The following is a 14,682-nucleotide window of genomic DNA, read 5'->3' on the forward strand; positions in this document are numbered from 1 at the left end:
TTTTTTTATAGAGCAACAGACTCTTTTTCCAGGCTAAGTGAGTTTGTGAGTTATACCACGGAGTCAGGCACTTCTGATTTAAAGCTCTCTTTTTCAGAGGAGCTACAGCATCCAAAGTTGTCTTCAATGAGGATGTAAAACTATTGACGAGATACTCTATCTCACTTACAGAGTTTAGGTAGCTACTCTGCACTGTGTTGGTATATGGCATTACAGAACATAAAGAAGGAATCATATCCTTAAACCTAGTTACAGCACTTTCTGAAAGACTTCTAGTGTAATGAAACTTATTCCCCACTGCTGGGTAGTCCATCAGAGTAAATGTAAATGTTGGGAAAGTGTAGGAACACGGACCCACAACAGGGGGCGCAAATGAACGGACAATGGAGTAAGTCAAATAACAACGCTTTACTGTTGTGAATGTGCACAACGAATACAACCAATCACAGAAATGGACAACAGTCAATTTACAAAAGTGTCGTGTGGGCAGGCTCGAAGATAGGAGACGCCTCTCCAAGGTAAGACCGGTACCACACGGCTTCCTCCGCCACAGGACCCCGGGTATACTGGAGCCGCCAAGTCCCGAACTCCCAGGTGGCCACTGCCTCCGCGTGTCGGACCTGGTACTGCTGGCGAGGAACAAAAACACAATTAAAGGTGGGCGCGTTTGCACCCAGTAATCCACACGGCAGGAAAGCTACCTCCACCTCTCGTTGGAAAAAAAGGTCTGTTATCACTCACAAAAGTCACAAAAGGTTACTGTCAAGCAGTCAGCTGAGAATATTACCTTCCAGGTAGAACGATATCTCGGCAATGAGGTGGAGATGCCGTCCTGCTGATATACCCCACTGATGATTGCCGTCAGCTGTCTCAGGTGATGGGTGACAGCTGTCACCGAGGCTGCTCCCGTGAGGCGGCGGCGCCCTCTGGTGCCTGGAGCCCGCACTCCAGGCAGGGCGCCCTCTGGTGGTGGTGGGCCAGCAGTACCTCCTCTTCAGCGGCCCACACAACAGTAAATGTTATTAAGAAATGATCAGACAGAAGGGAGTTTTCAGGGATTACTGTTAAGTCTTCAATTTCCATACCATAAATCAGAACAAGATCTAAGATATGATTAAAGTGGTGGGTGGACTCATTTACATTTTGAGCAAAGCCAATTGAGTCTAATAATAGATTAAATACAGTGTTGAGGCTGTCATTCTCAGCATCTGTTTGGATGTTAAAATTGCCCACTATAATTATCTTATCTGAGCTAAGCACTAAGTCAGACAAAAGGTCTGAAAATTCACAGAGAAACTCACAGTTAACGACCAGGTGGACGATAGATAATAACAAATAAAACTGGTTTTTGGGACTTCCAATTTGGATGGACAAGACTAAGAGTCAAGCTTTCAAATGACTTAAAGCTCTGTCTGGGTTTTGGATTAATTAATAAGATGGAATGGAAGATTGCTGCTAATCCTCCGCCTCGGCCCGTGCTACGAGCATTCTGGCAGTTAGTGTGACTCGGGGGTGTTGACTCATTTAAACTAACATATTCATTCTGCTGTAGCCAGGTTTCTGTAAGGCAGAATAAATCAATATGTTGATCAATTATTATATCATTTACTAACAGGGACTTAGAAGAGAGAGACCTAATGTTTTAGTCTGTGGTGCAATTGAAGGTGCTATATTATTTTTTCTTTTTGAATTTTTATGCTTAAATAGATTTTTACTGGTTATTGGTGGTCTGGGAGCAGGCACCGTCTCTACGGGGATGGGGTAATGAGGGGATGGCAGGGGGAGAGAAGCTGCAGAGAGGTGTGTAAGACTACAACTCTGCTTCCTGGTCCCAACCCTGGATAGTCACGGTTTGGAGGATTTAAAAAAATTGGCCAGATTTCTAGAAATGAGAGCTGATCCATCCAAAGTGGGATGGATGCCGTCTCTCCTAACAAGACCAGGTTTTCCCCAGAAGCTGCTTTGCCAATTATCTATGAAGCCAACCTCATTTTTTGGACACCACTCAGACAGCCAGCAATTCAAGGAGAACATGCGGCTAAACATGTCACTCCCGGTCCGATTGGGGAGGGGCCCAGAGAAAACTACAGAGTCCGACATTGTTTTTGCAAAGTTACACACCGATTCATTGTTAATTTTAGTGACCTCCGATTGGCATAACCGGGTGTCATTACTGCCGATGTGAATTACAATCTTACCAAATTTACGCTTAGCCTTAGCCAGCAGTTTCAAATTTCCTTCAATGTCGCCTGCTCTGGCCCCCGGAAGACAATTGACTATGGTTGCTGGTGTCGCTAACTTCACATTTCTCAAAACAGAGTCGCCAATAACCAGAGTTTGATCCTCGGTGGGTGTGTCGCCGAGTGGGGAAAAACGGTTAGAAATGTGAACGGGTTGGTGGTGTACACGGGGCTTCTGTTTAGGGCTACGCTTCCTCCTCACAGTCACCCAGTCGGCCTGCTTTCCCGGCTGCTCGGGATCTGCTGGAAGGGAACTAACGGCGGCTAAGCTACCTTGGTCTGCACCGACTACAGGGGCCTGGCTAGCTGTAGAATTTTCCACGGTGCGGAGCCGAGTCTCCAATTCGCCCAGCCTGGCCTCCAAAGCTACGAATAAGCTACACTTATTACAAGTACCATTACTGCTAAAGGAGGCCAAGGAATAACTAAACATTTCACACCCACAGCAGAAAAGTGTGGGAGAGACAGGAGAAGCTGCCATGCTAAATCGACTAAGAGCTAGTAGCTGCGCTAAGCTAGCGGATTCCTAAAAACACACAAAGTGAATAATGTGTAAATAATTTAGAGGTGATTCAGCAGAGGGAGTGCTTTAATTAAGGCACGTGAAGATTTCACTGTGAAACAAATCTTTATCTAGATCAATCTAACTGCACAGATTAAACAGCTAACAGATACAGCAAAACACCACTGTACTCCGGAACAGGAAGTGATACAATACCGCAGTGAGAGCCAACCACCAGTAGAGTCAAGCATCTGACAAGTTAGCTGAACTATATGGACTTCGAGTACTTATTTTCCTCACTATATATCTATATATATATATATATATATATATATATATATATATATATATATATATATATATATATATATATATATATATATATATATATATATATATATATATACTAGTATCGGCCCGATCCCATATTCCCATATTTATTTACTCGTACTTGTAATCATAAAACGTCTGTATTAATTCAGCTGAATATTAGAGTGGTCCTGAAAACCAAACTTCAACTTTTTCAAGATGCTTCTTCATTTTTTTGGTTTATTTATGGATCAAAATAAATTGGGTGAAATTTAATGAGATTCCAAAAATATTAACCACTGCCACCCGGCCACTGTTTTTTGTGATGTGCAAGTGACATTTTGAGTTATGAACTGAATACATTAGTCATTAGAGGCAGATTTTGTTATATCTGCGTCAGGTTGCATTTTTGAGGCTTTGAAGTTCATCATGGACTTCCTCATCAAGGACCCCTCAGAGTGGGAGGATGATCCATCACTCCAGTTGTCACAGCAGGTCCTGGTTAACATTGCTCACAAGCTAAGAATTTTGTGTGTATGTACAGTTACAGTTGTAAATAAAGTCATCTCTTACTTTACTTTGTTGAACAGAGTCATTTGTTAATTTTGTGTGTACGATAGTAAGTAGCGTGATGTATGGCGATTACCATTCAAAGCGTATCATGGTAGGAATATGGGGAATGAATATTTAATTTAACCTTTATTGTTATGTGCAGACGCGGGTTGAGGAGCGGACCTGCGTCTGACTGAACCCAGCGCTAAATAACCAGAAAGCGGTTCCAAAAACAAAACAATTTTATTTTTCTCCTGTGCAATAATTGGTGTACAACATAAATGTGCATTTGTCTGGCGAGGTGAAGGACGGCGCGCTCTCCAGCGCCCAAATGGATCAAAGCTCGGCGCTTCTGGACCCAGACTCACCGCCGAACACCCCCCAGGTGGATATGACAAACTGACTCTGTGAAGGATGGAAAAGGTGAGGTAAGTCAACAGCTACAGCAAATATTCTTCAAAGGCACACACTATCAGCAACACATTCAGGTCTGAATTTAAGCTTTATGTAAATGAGCAGCTTCTCACAACAGGTGGAGGAACATCATTCCGTACGCCACGGCAGTGAGAAGCGAGCTGCACAATTCTCATCAATATTCAAATATACTGCGTAACAAAATACCAAATTACTGTTAACACTTATTCAGACAATCATCACCTCTGATGTGTGCTGACAGCATGTGTCCCTCACCCGTCCTCCTTCACAGGCACGATGTGTCAAACCCAGGCGCGGTCCTCAGCGTCTCACAAACGAACATCACAAGGTCGAGTTCCCGGCAATTCTGCTCGAATTACTCATGGCTTAAATGCAGAACGCCATCTCATTATCTGCTTCAGCTGAAAGTCCTCAAGTCTGCACGTGAGCATCATCCACAGGTGCTGCAAATCATGCTGATGAGGGTGAAGGACTCTTCTGCCAGCACCTTCTCCACAGACAAAAACCAGTTTGCATACCACCTGGAGAGCAAAGAAAAGAAAACAACACCAAAATGTCCAGCCAAACCCCCCAACACACAACAGTACCCCCCCATCAACGGGAAGCCTCCCGGCGACCGAACAGACCAGGCCCGAGAACAGCACCTCCCTCCGGGGTCCACGTCAGGAAGCAGACAGCGTAACGCTCCCAAGGTCCACCGCAGACAGCAGGACAGGGCACCGTGGCTGGAAGGCCGGCTGGCGTCCCATCCAACCCCGGGAAGAAAAGAAAAACACCCAAATCCAACAACCCAACACAGCCCCAACAACACAATACCAACATAAATTCACAAAGAAAAATAACAAACAACCCCCCCAGAACGACTTGCAGAGCCCAACACCCCCCAGAAGACCATTACCGCCAGTTCCAGGAGAAACAGCCAAAGCCGGAATCCCACAGAGGTCCCCAGGTACACATGGAGCAACAGCGCCCCCCAGAGGACCGTACCATCAACCCCAGGAGGCACCCTCCCCACAACCCAGGAACCCCAGACCCGGCCACACTTGGCTAGTCGGCCCACAAGCCAATTCCCCCCCCAGAGGACCGTCCCATCAACCCTGGAGGTGGAACCTGGAAGGAAACATAAGAAACACAAAATCCAACCCCCGGCGGACTTCATTAAACCACCCCGGGGGCAAATAAAACAACCGGCAAACCCTGTTACCTCCCCCAGCACCCCAAAAGACCCCAGATCACTCCCAGAGCCTATCGTCGGCTCAATTTTGGCGAATGGCACAAAACTACCAAGCTGGGGAAGGAAACAGGAAAAACTAACCCAGTCCCATCCCCGAAGCCCAGCGGAAAACCAGAAATGCGTCCGGTGCCCCTACCCGACCATACCACCAGCCCATCGGGAGGGGTGGAACTACCGAAATGGCAAACGGCAACAGATCGGCCCACCACTCCGACTGAGGTATGTTCCCGCTGCACCACACCCCGGTAACACCAATGACGAACGGTCAAAGGCCCACCGGGGCTGGAGAGGAACCGGGCCCTAACCAAACCCAAAAGATACGCCCTGACAACCCCCCCCCCCCCCCCCCAGGTGCAGAGGTCTTCTGAGAAACGCTCAGCGTGACCAACCTGCACCACCCCACAACCCAAAAGACAAACGGTCTCAGAGCAATGTGAGGTTGGGGTTAGGGAAGCAGGGAAATAAAAAACAACAAAACAAAACGACCTAATCCTCAAACAGAAAATACCTAAGTCCAAATAATGAAAACAAACAATTACCTGAGTCCAGCCGAGCTCCAAACTGCCAGTCGTTCACTCCACCAGAACCGCCTCTAAATCCCCAAACAATTTATAACCTCTTACAAAAAAAAAACAAAAATAGCCCAAATAACTAAACAACCAAAGGTTTTTTTGTGTGTGTGTGTGTGTCCATTATTATGCCTGTCTAAGAACACCTGGAGATACGTCATCACTATCTTTCTTGACGCTTATGTGACCGGGGCAATATGGCGGCTTCAGCTCGTCCGAGCTGCATGGGCTCATCCGCAAGAGGAGCCAGAGGTCCCGTCGGAGGAGTCTCAGTGGGGCGAAGAAGAGGCAGCCCAGATCTGTGTCGGGGAAAGCCCCGAGATGAAAAAACCCGCTCTGATGTCCGCCCTCTCTCGCGTCCACGCTCCTTTATCCGATCATCTAGACGAATAACCAAGGATATTAGTTCATCTAAATCTTTTGGTTCGTCACGGACTGCTAGCTCGTCTTTTAATGAATCGTTCAAACCATCCACAAACACTCCTCTTAAAGCTGCAGCATTCCAACCGGACTGAGCAGAAAAAATTCGGAAATCCACGGAATAATCCGCCGCACTCCGCCTCCCCTGCCTGAGATTCAGCAACCGTTGGGCAACGGTATTTGTTTTTACCGGCTGGTCAAAAACCAAGCGGAACTCCCGGGAGAAATCCTTAAAGGATCCTAACAATGGAGAGTTATTACTCCACAACGCAGTGACCCAAGCTAAGGCGTCACCTCGGAGCAAATTTATCACATATGAGACACGGCTACCATCAGAAGAGAAGGAAGCCGGTTGCTGAGCAAAAACCAGAGAACATTGCATCAAAAACGGAGCACAGGCTTCAACGTTTCCCGCATAAGGCTCCGGATGACAAATGATTGGTTCGGAAGCCGAATCTCTGGGTGACGGAGTTATCTGCACCGGTATCGATGGTGCCGCAGCTGGAGCAGCAGGAAGCGGAATGGCTTGCGCTGCAAGCTCCGTAACGCGGGCATCTGTTTGTTTAATTTGGTTTGCGAGATGCTGTAATTGCTCCCATATTTTCTCCAAGTGTTCTTGAACTCTTTCAGCAAATGGAACCGCTTCTGCCGCTGGGTCCATTTTGGAATGGCCGGGAACTACTGTTATGTGCAGACGCAGGTTGAGGAGTGGACCTGCGTCTGACTGAACCCAGCGCTAAATAACCAGAAAGCGGTTCCAAAAACAAAACAATTTTATTTTTCTCCTGTGCAATAATTGGTGTACAACATAAATATGCGTTTGTCTGGCGAGGTGAAGGACGGCGCGCTCTCCAGCGCCCAAATGGATCAAAGCTCGGCGCTTCTGGACCCAGGATCACCGCTGAACACCCCCCAGGTGGATACGACAAACTGACTCTGTGAAGGATGGAAAAGGTGAGGTAAGTCAACAGCTACAGCAAATATCCTTCAAAGGCACACACTATCAGCAACACATTCAGGTCTAAATTTAAGCTTTATGTAAATGAGCAGCTTCTCACAACAGGTGGAGGATCATCATTCCGCATGCCACGGCAGTGAGAAGCGAGCTGCACAATTCTCATCAATATTCAAATATACTGCGTAACAAAATACCAAATTACTGTTAACACTTATTCAGACAATCATCACCTCTGATGTGTGCTGACAGCATGTGTCCCTCACCCGTCCTCCTTCACAGGCACGATGTGTCAAACCCAGGCGCGGCCCTCAGCGTCTCACAAATGAACGTCACAAGGTCGAGTTCCCGGCAATTCTGCTCGAATTACTCATGGCTTAAATGCAGAACGCCATCTCATTATCTGCTTCAGCTGAAAGTCCTCAAGTCTGCACGTGAGCATCATCCACAGGTGCTGCAAATCATGCTGATGAGGGTGAAGGACTCTTCTGCCAGCACCTTCTCCACAGACAAAAACCAGTTTGCATACCACCTGGAGAGCAAAGAAAAGAAAACAACACCAAAATGTCCAGCCAAACCCCCCAACACACAACATTTATTTAACCACGTCAGTCCCATTTAGATCGAGATCACTTTTGCAAGGGAGACCTGGACAGTTATAAAGTTTCCAATTCACCTAACCTGCATGTCTTTAAATGTGAGAGGAAACCCACACAAACACAGTTTGTATTTCTTTCTTTACTTGGTATTTCATACTTGGTACTTTGAAGGGTAATGGAAACCCGTCGAATGATTTCCTGGACTTGGCCATCAAAAGTGTATGTGCCTGCAGTGGAAGTGTCAAACTCATGGAGACATTCACTTATCTTGGCAGTGATAATCATGTCTCTGGATAGTCAGCATTTGAGATTGAAAGACACCTGGGAGAGCTGATGGAGTCATGGGGTTACTGGAGAGAGGTGTCTTGTGATGAATGAAGGTCCAAGTTCTCATGGTCCTGCTGTTTCTTGTTTTCCTCTATGACTATGAGACTTGGACTGTAACCATCGCTGGTTGTCTGATCCCAGGTCTCTTCAGAGGATTCTCAGGTACTGCTGCAATTCCTTTTTGTCAATCAAATAGTTACTTATGAAAACTAAATTGCATTGTAACACTTACGTGGTGGGAGTCAACTACGACATTCTGGTCATGTGGAGGTGCATTTCTCTGGGTGTGATTCTTTAGCTTTAACTATGTATGTTTGTTTGTTGAAAGAAAAAGAAGAAATATCCCAAATCTCTTTCTGTGAAGATTGAGAATATTTAACTTATGATCAGCAGAGGGCAGTATTGAGACAGAGAAAAAAGGTCTCCCTCACTCTTTGATCTCCAACAAGAAGGACAATAATGTTGTCATTTGGTCTAAATAGATGTTATTGAGCTGTTCTATCAATGCTAAGCCAAAGAGCTCCAAATTATCATTTTTCTTCTATAAATCTTTGACCAATGCCCAAATCGTTCTTCAACTGATTGTTAAATCTCTGTTACAAACTGAATACCTCCACCAGAGAGCTGCTGGCACACTTGGCCAGGGAAGGCAGAATCCATTACAAGACAAAACATGTCTTTGGGTAATGGTTATGTCTGTGCTGAAGGAGCTCTCTGTGCCACATGAGGTGGCCCTTGTTCTCAGAGAAATGAGAGGGCATGCCCATCATTTGAGCTGGATTCTCCACACTGTCTCCCTGCAGGTTTTCATCAGTCTGCAGGCAGCAGAGAAAGTTGTGCAGGTTGTCAAGGACGTTTGCTGCTGCAGATAATTAATAGGCAGAGAGATCACGTCCAGGAGTGACGTGACAGTGGATGAAAACTCCCTGGCATTTTCTCAGGACACGCTGATTAGAGCTGATCCTGTTACCTTCTTTAATCATTGTTTTGTTCACCATGAACATTCCCAATGCATTCGTGAATACGCCATAACACTACAGTTGCGCTGTGTAGATGTCAGGAGTTTGTCATGCTTTGCGGCCCGCAGAGGAGCTGTGCATTCCATCGTGTTGGCGCACTGAAAAGAATAGAAGAAAAGAAGGAAAACAAAAATCCTGAAGCAGAGTCAAGACTAGTGTCAAACACACTCATTACACATGTGCACACTTGCACCTTGACAGTATCCACACTAACAGTGAGCGTGCACACTGTACTTTGCTGGTATGTGCTACAGGTGCTTATCACGACCCTGAGAGTGTCATCTAAACCCTGAAAGTGGCAAAACTGCACTTCTGCTAACATTTTCAGGCCTGACTGCGACAAATCTGTCACATCACACAGAGTCACATAAACTGAAAGGAAAACATGCCAAATGTACTTTAATTAAACTTTCAACTCACTATGTTGTTGGCATTTCCGATTTCTTTCTGTCAATCTGTATTTAGCTCCTGTAGTTAACAATTAGCTTAAACAGACAGCGAGGTTAAAGTATATGGTCAGAACGTGAATAAAAACAATGAGGATGTCACTCAAAAGCCATTTCACATTGATCCAGAGGCTTTAAATCAAGGCAATGAACTCCATGAAAGATGAAACACAAAAACGGGAACTGACATGACTGATTAAGAGCACAAACAAAACTTTACATTTTTTTTAAATGTTCTGCAACAAAAACATTTATTTGAAACTAGAAGCACTGGGAGAGCGCAAACCTCCGCCAAGGCCATAGGGTTACTGACGTCACATGGAATACCCTTTGGCAAAGAGACTTATTCCACGTTGTTTCACGCATCTATCGTCATGTTTCAGATTCAGTGATTAAACCCTTTTAGATCTTCAGCAAATGTATTTCTAAAGAGAAACTGCATGAACTACACAAGTTTTTTTTTATTTTCTAATAACAATTTTATTCAATGAGGAGAAACAAATGCTAAATTATTGTTGTGTCGTAACTTAATTTTTGTTCAGCCTTTGTGACCCGTCTTCATGAAGTTAGATGCAAAAATGTTGAAATTGGCCCTATCCTGCAATGATAAAGAATCCTTAAAAAATTACTGGATCCGGATTGTGTTCCGGATCGTTACCAAAATTTAATGATTTCTAAGTTAGGCCAAGATACACCCCTGGTAAAAATTTCATTGAAATCCGTTAAGGATTTTTTGAGTAATCCTGCTAACAACAAAACATAACCTCCTTGGCGGAGGTAATGATGGCATGTGTTAATAAAGTCACTTGATTCATTATTTTATTACAAATGAAAATACTGTTTGCTTGCAATAAGTTGGTGCTGAGTTCACTTCCTGTCTTAATCTGAACGTTGTGCACACCTTTAAATGATGGAAAGAAATTTATCTAGCGGCAGGCCGCTAACATAAAATGTGTGCTGGTCTCCATTTTTACTACCAGAAAAGGTACATTTCCTTATAAATGTTGGTCTTACATATCAACTTCATCAATGTTTGATGGACAGGCTAACATGCAAAGAGGAATAATGTTGGCAATAGTTAGCTAGCTCCAGTTAGCTAAACAACGTGCCCAGCATAGCCTAGCTTGTTAACTGTAGTATTAGTGATAGATTATAGAGTAAAATATAGCCTGCATCAAGAGATATTTTTAGAATGTCTGAAAGATAAGTATTGTGTTGTGACTCAGCCTTACATAGAACATTATTCACAGGTACTTCTCCGGGTTCTAATTACTTTGGGAACAATAACTTTAAGGTGGAACCCAAAACCCAGAATTTTAAAATGCAAATAAGTTTTGCTCAGAAAGAATCAGTTTTAAATATATATATATATATATATATATATAGTTTGAAGTTATGCTTTGAGGTATTTTACTTCAACAGCAGCAGCCTGAGGATAAGTTAAAAGACAAAGTGCACAAGAAAATGTCTGTCAGCCATGTGAAACTTCACAGATGATTTATGAAAGAGATCAGTAAAACCAAGCATCATGTAAAATTAATTTATAAGCACGTCTGTATTCTTACTTGGTGGCAAAACTGAAAGCTGTTGGGGAGTTGGGATTTATGAAAAATTAAAATGAAAAGCACTGCTTGTTAGAGGTGGGCGGATCGATCCTAATATCAATAATATCGATACCAACGTTGGTATTGATATTGAACGATCTTCGTGTAAAAAGATCGATACTCAAGCTTTTCTTCTCTCCTGCACGCACTGACTGCTGCGCACGCAGATTCATCAAACTCTACTCTCTGTCTGTAAGAGCAGCGCTGCGCTGTCACACAACACGGAGCAGCACACCCTTGTATTGTGGTTTGTCAGCCCTCTACCTCAGGAGATTTTAAGTTGTGTTGAGTGATAATTTTTTAACAAAAATGTTGATTGTGATAATAAAGTATTTTGTTGTCATGTACAATGTTTGGTGAAATTCTATCCTCAGACATTTGGATCCTTTGGATCTATGAAGCTTAAATATGAAAAAGTATCAGTATCGATATCGGCAATACTGGGCCTGTATTTACTTGGTATCGGATCAATACCGAAATTCCTGGTATTGCCCACCTCTACTGCTTGTATAACCAAATAACTAGAAAAAGGTTTGACCCTGAGGACAAACTGCTATGGTTGCTACATTAGAAGTGGGCAGCTGAATTCAAAAGGGGTAGAAAGAACCTTGAAGATGGTGGAGTAAGTGGTTAGTATGTTTGCATCCAAACCAGATGGCCCCCAGATTGAGGCTATACCAGATCATCTGTGGTGACCCCGAGTAAGAGAAAGCTGAAAGAAATTACTTTATAGAGAGCCTTGAAGATGACCCAAGATATGGACGGGCTGCAGCTGCTACCGCGCAGACGTTGACCTTGCTCACCACATAGTCATCTGCAATTGTCAGCCAGAGTTAATGTTGTAGGGAATAATCTGTGAGAATTAAGAACACTTTGCATACAAACAGGATTCTGCTCAGTGCATGCTACGTCCTCTCTGATCAAAAGTCTTCTAAGCTCATGACACTGGAGAGTTTTGAACCAGATACAGCTAATTTCATTATTTCCAAACCTAGGATGATTGTGGGTCCACCATTTGGTTTCAGAGACAAATAGATAATCTGTCCAGTGGAAACACACATCCTCACCTCCTACAAAGAACTCCAAGGTCCTTTCTTCTGCAAGGAAGGTAATAGCTTCTGTTTTCTGGGATGCCAAAGGAATTGTGTTTATGCATTATTTTCCAAAGGGTTCCTCTGCTTTCACTGACAACAGACCTGGCAAAATAGTCTGAAGTGAATGTTGCTTTGAAAGCAGCACAACAACATTTCTCTTCAGACAAACATGGCATAGGCAAAAGATTTTTTTTTTTAAATCCAACAAATGCTCACAAAAAACAACTCCACTACGAGGTCTATTAGAAAAGTATCCGACCTTTTTATTTTTTTCAAAAACCATATGGATTTGAATCACGTGTGATTACATCAGACATGCTTGAACCCTCGTGGGTATGCGAGAGTTTTTTCACGCCTGTCGGTTACGTCATTCGCCTGTGGGCAGTCTTTGAGTGAGGAGTCACCCACCCTCTCGTCGTTTTTTCATTGTTTAGGACTGCTGCTTTGTTTGATCAAAATTTTTTCAAAACTGTAAGGCACAATTGAGTGGACACCATTCGATAAATTCAGCTGGTTTTCGGTAAAAATTTTAACGGCTGATGAGAGATTTTGGTCTGTTAGTGTCGCTTTAAGGACGGCCCACGGCGCCTGACGGCAATCTGCGCTTCGAGGCGGCAGCGTCTCGCCGTTTCAAGTTGAAAACTTCCACATTTCAGGCTCTGTTGATCCAGTAAGTCATCAGAGAACAGAGAACTTTCAGAAGAAGTCGGCATGAGGAGTTTATTCGGACATTCCATTGTTAACGGACATTTTGTAATGAAAGAACGTGCGGGCAGAGTCACATGTCGGGCCGGACCCGACCGTGGGGGTCGCGACAGGAAAAACACCTCCATGTTGGAAATCTTAACGGACAAGTTGGAACATGCCCAAGCTGTTAAACAATTTCTCAGTTACTCACTTGTTGAAAGCCATCAAAAGCCGCCTGAATTTTACAAATGTTTTCAACATGGAGGTGTTTTTCCTGTCGCGGCGCAAACAGATTCACCGAGGTGTCACGGAAACGACTCGGTGAATTTGCGCGCACGTCTTTCATTACAAAATGTCCTTAAACAGTGGAATGTCCACATAAAGTCCTCATGCCGGCCTCTTCTGAATCTTCTCTGTTCTCTCACGACGTCCTGGGTGAATTAAGCCTTAAATTAGGATGATTTCAGCTTGAAACAGGCCGACGACGGCGCCTGGAAGCACTGCAGGACGTCCCGCTCCGTGGGAAGTCCTTACAGCGACAGAAACACCCCATAATCTCTCATCAGCCGTTAAACTTTTCACCGAAAACCAGCTGAATTTCTCGAATAGTGTCCACTCGGATATTCCTCACAGGTCCAGAAAAAAGTTTGATAAAGCAACGCGCGCCGTCTCAAGCAGCGTGTGAAACAAAGGAATTCAGCCGAGAGGGCGGGACCACATCTCACTCAAGGCCTGCCCACAGGGAAATGACATCACCGACACGCGTGAAAAAACTCACGCATGCGCACGAGGGTTCAAGCATGATTGGTGTAATCGCATGTCAATCAAATCCATATAGTTTTGTTTTTTTTTATAAAACTGCCGGTTAGTTTTATAAGATACCTCGTATAAGTGGAATTCTTTTTAAAGGGCTGGACAGTGATGTCAAACACTGATATTTAACTAAATTAGAGGTTGTTGGACTGGGGTCATGTCCATACAAGCAGCCAACAGATGTTTGGAAAAGCAAAACCTCAAAACATGGACAAGTGTAATATGATGACACATCATGCTGCAAACAAAGCAAGATTCCTGGCAAGTACACCCCAAATCAGAATACGTCAGGGCAATATGGGAAAAGTAAGTGTCTTCAGCTTCTCCCTTGTGTCACTCAGGGTGGCCACAGCAGATCCAAGGTGGATCTGCATGTCAATTTGGCACAAGTTTGACACCAGACGCCCTTCCTGACTCAACTCCACATTACATGGGGAATGGGCAGAGGTAGTCTTGGACCAGGAACCTTCTGCTCTGGAAACAAGCAAACTTAACTGCTTGGCCACCACAATGCTCGAAGGACTGCAAAACATTTAAAAAAAGAGTTGGTATGGGGGTAATTACCTCCGCCAAGGAGGTTATGTTTTCGGTCGAGTTTGTTTGTTTGTCTGTCTGTCTGTTTGTCAGCAGGATAACTCAAAAAGTTTTGAACGGATTTTGATGAAATTTTGTGGAGTGGTTGGAAATGACAAGCGGAACAAGTGATTAAATTTTAGTGGTGATCTGGATCACGATCCGGATCCAGGAATTTTTTAAAGGATTCTTCACCATTGTGGGATAGGGGGAATTTTGACATTCTAGTTTCTAACTCCACAAAAACAAGGCAGAAAGGCTTGAAAAAAATTAGGGTGTAACATAGTCAAATGTTCTATCAAAC

Source organism: Thalassophryne amazonica, chromosome 11, assembly GCF_902500255.1.
Source record: "Thalassophryne amazonica chromosome 11, fThaAma1.1, whole genome shotgun sequence".
Classification (NCBI taxonomy): Eukaryota; Metazoa; Chordata; class Actinopteri; order Batrachoidiformes; family Batrachoididae; genus Thalassophryne; species Thalassophryne amazonica.